Genomic DNA, 6,663 nt, shown 5'->3' with positions numbered 1-6,663 from the left:
GCTGCCTCTGTATGTCATTATTCTTTTTTTCATTTTTCTTTTTTTTTGCAAACTTCAGCAGCAAAACTGGATGATAGTAGGTTATTTCAAATCTTGCTGCAAAGTGCAACCTACGTTTGGAATGTGCTTTCTTCCCAAGATAGCTTAGGCAACATCAGTGGAGTGGCTTACGCAGAACTTTATTTCTGAGGAGGAGGGCACAACAAAAAAAAGGAGAGGGAGGACATTGTAAGGAGAGACTGAGAAGTAAACAGAAAAAGGGGGTTCAGTAAGCGAACTTCGGAATGTGGAGGCCGTGGCATTAATGTTCAGACAGTTTTCATCTTTTTTGTTTGTTATTTTTTAGGGGCTCTGCAAAATGGCTAATCATGGTGGGAACGGGTGTCAAAACTGTGTAAGATGGGTGCATTGCCTGCAGAAGAAAAAGAACGATCGTTGCGAATTCAAGCATCTCGGGTGCAACATCTCCACTTCAGCCAGAGGCCCCAAGCAAGCACGACCTACAAAAAGTCGACATTTTGCTGCACGAGTTCTCTTACACATTTGAAGAAAGAGCTCTTTTGTGAAAACTCTAAAACGCCGGCGGGGCTAGCCGCTCTGCTTGCTGCACTAGACGAGGATGACTAGTGAAATGGGATGATTGTGGGAGATAGTGACAGCAACTAGATTGAACGGATATATAAAAGAAATGCTAAAAGCAAAGTGCAAAGGAAAACATGGAACAAAATAGAAAACAGTGTGGAGGAATGGGAGGGAGAGAAAAAGCTATTGAGAACACGCAGCGGTTTAGAGAATACCAAATCAACAACAAAAATATAGGTGCAACAATGCGACGAATGTGCATCTCAGCACTGTTTGCGCCACGCCGCCTGTATAACATTGCCTGACGTGTCGGCTGCATTGTAATGGGAGCAGTGGGGACGCTGGAGCTGTGTCCGCCGGTGCGCGCCACACTATGGATCAGTGGAGAAACTGCATGCCCTATGGGCCCCAAACGTAGAGGCGTAGGGCTGCCAGCTTAGGCTGCACAAACCCTGTAAATCGTTTTGTACGTGTCCGTGAAGTGCAGCTTCCCAGCGGACGTGGCAGCACGCGGAAAGGTTAGCGAGTGGGTAGGGCGGGAGAAAGCAACAGGAGAGTGGCTGTTTCGCCATTTTTCGCTCACACATTGGGCAATGTCATACAAGGCGGTGCTGGTTTGGCTTAAAAAGTTAAGTGTAGAAAACTTTCAAAAAATTTTGTTCTTCAAGTTGGTTCGTCACCGTTGGGCCAGGGTCTCCAGCATTGAAGAGCTTGAGTGCGAGTGCAGGCACAGTTCAAAAGGAAGTTTGGTAACGTTGCCTTATATATGCCATAGTGACCAGGCATCCATTGGAAGAATGGGGCGATTTTGTGGGTGAATCTGTACGATTTTGCACAGAAGCTGACTTAGGTAGTTTGATTACTCTCTCGGAGCTATTAAAGGAGCCATGAAGACAAAATACAAGTTTGTGTTATTCGAAAGATTTCGTGTTTTGTAGTGCCCCCAGCGCTTGTTCGAATGCAAACGCTGCTTTATTCACTGAGAAATTAATCAATTTATGTTAAAATTTTGATTTTCCCGCTAAATTGTGTGTTTTCGTAGCTGCAATGACATCACAGACCGCTCTGCAGCCTAGGATCCCTTGATTCGCGCGTCCGCCGTACAGGGTAGAGACACGTACACGCTGGGGCCGCCATTTTGGATTGATTGATTGATTGTAGGGTTTAACGCGCCGATGCAACGCAGGCGATGAGGCGCGCCGTAGTGGAGGGCTCCGGATTAATTTTGACCGCCTGGGGATCTTTAACGTGCGCCGAAATCTCGCACACACGGGCGTTTTTGCTTTTCGCCTCCATCAGAAAAGCGGCCGCCGCGGCCGGGAATCGAACCCGCGACCTCGTGCTCAGCAGCGCAACGCCTTAGCCACTGAGCCACCGCGGCGGGTGCCATTTTGGATCGCTCGCTCGCCGCCGAAGCAAGTCATTGTATCAAAATCGCGCTAAAAGTATCGCCGCAACGCGGTTAACTGGCAAAGTTTGAGTCAACTTATCTGTTTCGCGTTGCTGGGTCGCGTGGGAAACGAAACGAACAACGCGCTGAGCACGTTGACCAAATCGCAGCGGCACGGGACCGTTCAAAGGGTGTCTCCACCCTGTACGGCACTGTTGGTATCGAGGTATTCGCGCGTTTGTTTACGTTACTCAACCTAGATGGCGCCACCATACCATGGCATGTCGTTTTCTGCCATTTTCGTTCTGGGAGAAAATCGTTTCATGAAACATATTGCTCGCTCGACAAATATGTTCACGTAAGACATCGTCGCGTCAATCAATCGGCCAGTGTCGTCTGAGACAACCCCAAAGCCCTGCAGTCCTGTGCAGCTAAACAAGAATAGTGCGCGCAGTACCAACAGCAGCAGTACGCAGCGGTACTTCTATGTCTACATGTGCTTTCATAACTTACACTTACAACCATTCTTACGGCTTTAAAAAGAATGTGCCCTAAATTTAAGGCAAATAGCTCGTTCGGCAGGCTTATACTCTGCCTAATTTTCGTTTGCTTTTGCCGCCCTCCGCCAATCGCAGAGCTGTCTCATGTGACATCATAGGTTCTGTTGCGGGAAATGAGCTAGTGGGTCGCATGGCCATTTCCTTTTTTCCTAATTATGTGGCTTATTCGACCGAAGTTTACGTTAAAAGTGGTGTCCGTATGATTCTAACGAGGCAATCTTTTGAATGAACCAAACTTGTGTTTTCTCTTCATGGCTCCTTTAAGGTGTCCCACAGATACAAGAGAATTGCTCATCGCTGGGCATGATGTCCGCTAATGAGATCAAGTGCAGCTTTTACAGGCAACAGCTCGGTAACAGCAGAGATCTTCCTTGATGATGCACTGTGCCGAAGGAATCCACAGGTTAGTGGCAGATGAGCCTGTGGCAATCGAAATATCCACATAAACGTGTGCGGTCCCTGTAAGCTTTAAAAAATAGCTCCAGCGTAAAGAGCTTAAGTGCGAGTTAACACAACTTTTGACTGATTCCGGGAACTCTGACTACGCAAGGGCGCAGGCATCCAGGGGGCACAGTTGACTCCAAAGGTGGTAAATTGTTTGCGGTGGTGGTAAGAGCAGTTTTATTGTTGTGTAAACAAAAAGCAGTGGGGGTGGGGTGGAGACAGTATACGTGGTAAGCTATTTCCCCCTTCACCACCTAGTCTAATTCATTGCCTTGGGTTGTAGGCGTTGAGCTGCGCATGACAGCCTCCCACTGCTCAAGTGTAGCTATTTGAAGAGATTCTGTAAGGGGCTCCACATTATGCAAGCTCCACATTATGTGGTTTAGGTCAGCTCTTTCAGAGCAGAAGAGAGAATAAAGCTTGGATAAAGCTTGGTAAAGAGAAGAGAATTCAGTCTCGTATTTGCCATGTGGAGGTGGAAGGATGCATGAAGGACCGAATTGAATGGTGTGAAGATTTTTGCAGCAACTGGATTTTGAAGCATTGGTAGTACAAAAGCACCAAGCTTCACTAGAGGCCTTACTATTGAAATACAATTAGAAATTCCCAGGCAGACGCACAGTTTTTTTTCCTGCACTGAATGTATGACCTTCAAGGTAGCACAAGACAGCTGATGCAGGGTTGTAATGCAAGAGGCCAAGAAAAAGAGCTGCTGGCTAAGAGGAGAGGGTACAGAGCAAGCGGGAGCACCGTCGCGTATTTTTTATATTTCGCGGGGTTTCTTTATCAGCTAGAATAAATGAGTATGAAATTAGTTCGTCGCTGAAAATACCGCAGTTAGATGCCTCTCGTGGGTACCTACGAGTGGCTCATTGACACTTTAATGATTTGGGCAGTACTTGAGAAGTTAGATAATTAATTGCACCTAATTAAGTCCGATTAACAAAAAGAAATACTGTCCGCTTCTCCACAGTACTGCAAACATTATGCACTGGGTTTTCATCAAGCAACTCCATTGCTCTTTTTTGAAATCTTGGTGCATGATAGCTGGGGCACCCTGTATAAAGGCCATAACATCAGGTGGTCAAATGTGGCATCAAGGAATTATAGTTTGCTCTGACATCAGGTATTGAGTCCCTTTCACAGTGATCATAACATGCAATGTCATGGCACAGGAGCACAATCGCTGCACACTTCTGAGGAAGACCGGGTCACAGCTTCCGAGTTATTTTTCTAGCAAGGTGCGAATGCTTTGGCAGTTCCTGCCCAAAGCCCAGATACAAATGTGGTCTGTGTAAGCGAAATATTGACACCCTGGGGCAGGACTGTTGGGAGGCATAGAAGGCATATTTTAAACAGTGCCGGGCTCAGGATGTTGCCCTAGGGAACAACACCTTGCGTAATAGGGTGTTCTGCCCTTTCACAATCACTGGTGCCCACGTAGACAACTCTATCTTGTAGGTAGTAACACAGCCACTTGAACATGTGTCTTTGCGCTTTATGCATGTCACCTCTTTGAATGGCTTCACCAGTGACTGTCAAATGCTGCTTTCATGTCAAAGAGGACTGCCTTTTGCAATTTTATATCCGACACCAAAGGAAGCACGTTGCCTACACTGCTCATCCTCTCCTGCACCGTGGATGCACATCTCCGTCCTCAGGTTCCAGACAAGCTGTTACAGCAACATTTTCTCCACTGCCTGACCAATACAATTAAAAGGGCGATTGGCCGGTGTATGTGGATCCAAATCTGTTGCCAGTGTGCCTGGCTTGAAATGGCCACAATCCAGGCAGTCTTTCAGCTGGCCTCAAAAGATGGCAGGACAGATTGTAGAGAGAGAGAGCTATTGGAGAGCTCCGATACAACACACTCTCCTTTTGCCCTCGCCCGCTCTCATCTGGAAGGGCCTGTTTGTCATAGGGTCTTCCAACGTGACCCTTTGTTTGGCTGTGTGGTGTGTTTCTTCTTGTCCTAAAATAAGATGACCAAAGAGATCGCCCAAGCAAGTGACGGCATGCCTGAAGCCCTAACATGTCTTTTAATGCGTAGCATTCTTTTCCGAGTATCCCCACAGCCAGGACCTGCAACGCCCTGCGTTTCCACAAAAATGCAGATTGGGCGGAAGTTCCACCGCTAATCTATAATGACGTAAATGGAGATAATTGGCCAAACAGAATTTTTAAAAATCAAATAAAAGAATAGTAATAAAATTTTAACAAAACCATCTGACAAAACAAAAAATATGCATCTTAAACATCTCCCCCCAAAACTGAATAAACAAAAAATGTCCGCAAAAGAATGCTCAAAATACGAAATAAAAATGGTAAAATTGTGAACCGTGTAACGCCCTGCATTTCCCTAAAAATGCAGATTTTGCGGAAGTTCCACCTTTACTCGCTATAATAGCGTAAATGGAGATCATTGGTTGGACAGAATTTTGAAAAACCAAGAAATAATAACAATAGCAAAAATAAAATTTTAACAAAAATGATCCGAGAAAATCAAAAATATGCATCTTCTACATATCCACCCAAAACCGAATAAGAGAAAAAAGTCCACAAAAGGACTCTGGAAATATGAAAAAAAAAAATTGCGTAAACAGATCAACGCTGCAGCACGCCTTCCATCTTTGGAAAGTTAAACATAATTAGTGAAGTAAAGGGACTTCATTGCTATAATGGTATAAATTTACATCACTGGCAAAAAAAAATGGAAAACTTAAAAAAGAATAAAATACAATGTCTTTCGCTACCCATAGCCATATTTGGCTGCAAAGAAATCGCACTCTAGACAAGTAGCATAAGAATGCTACACTTGGTAGACAATTCTCCGAATTTCTGCAGATTTTTTTTCTCTAAATGTTAGCGGTAGTGATAAACATTGCCAAACCTGCGAGAATGGATTAGCAGTTAGCACCATGAAAAAAAAAAAGCGCCACAGTACACAGGCAATGATTTGTCCTCCACGTGAAAAAGTGCTTGGTAAACTTGGAACGTTGCTGAGCATATGCACAAACCAGCAGTGCAACAAAGGAGCCTACGCACCGTAGCTGTACTGCTGCTTCACATCACGTCACAGAATTGCCGCACAATCTTTTCTGCAATTGGTGCAAATGCACCAGCGTAAATGCAGTTTGTGGAGACTTCATCACCTAAGAGGAGTGAACGTGCAGCATAGGGAATGTGCACAAAACACTCGATACCCGACTTTGCACAATGCAATAAAGGAAAAATAGAAGATCCATTGGTGGATCTTTAAAAATGCACTGGCACCTCATCCCTCTCCCACACGAACTTGAAGCTTGGACCAATGCGCAGGCCTCGCAATGGTTAAATTTAGAAGCCTGAACCACGACATTTCTCCCATGCACCTTGCACGTGGTCATGTTTACTCACTTTAGCAGCGGCATTGGCTGCCTTTTGCTCCTTTTATTACTCACCACTGTCCACATTTTGCTACTGTCATTCCAATTCCATCCTCTCTTGCCACCTGCTCGGCCCTGCATGCTCTATATGCAACGCATACAAGCGACGACAGGGAGCGTGAAGGCACTGTGCAATGGGTGTGTCCGCCAAAACTTCAACTTAACGCAACCCCTAGCCACGCGGTTAGCAGCGATACAAACTCAGCACCACGGCAGCCAATGCTGGGCTGACGGCACCCTCTGCGCACATGCTCTCATTTTT

The sequence above is a fragment of the Haemaphysalis longicornis genome, unplaced genomic scaffold (assembly GCF_048455015.1).
Source record: "Haemaphysalis longicornis isolate Haplotype H1 unplaced genomic scaffold, Haemaphysalis longicornis Haplotype H1 scaffold_1, whole genome shotgun sequence".
NCBI lineage: Eukaryota > Metazoa > Arthropoda > Arachnida > Ixodida > Ixodidae > Haemaphysalis > Haemaphysalis longicornis.
Note: the sequence above shows the minus strand (reverse complement) of the source record.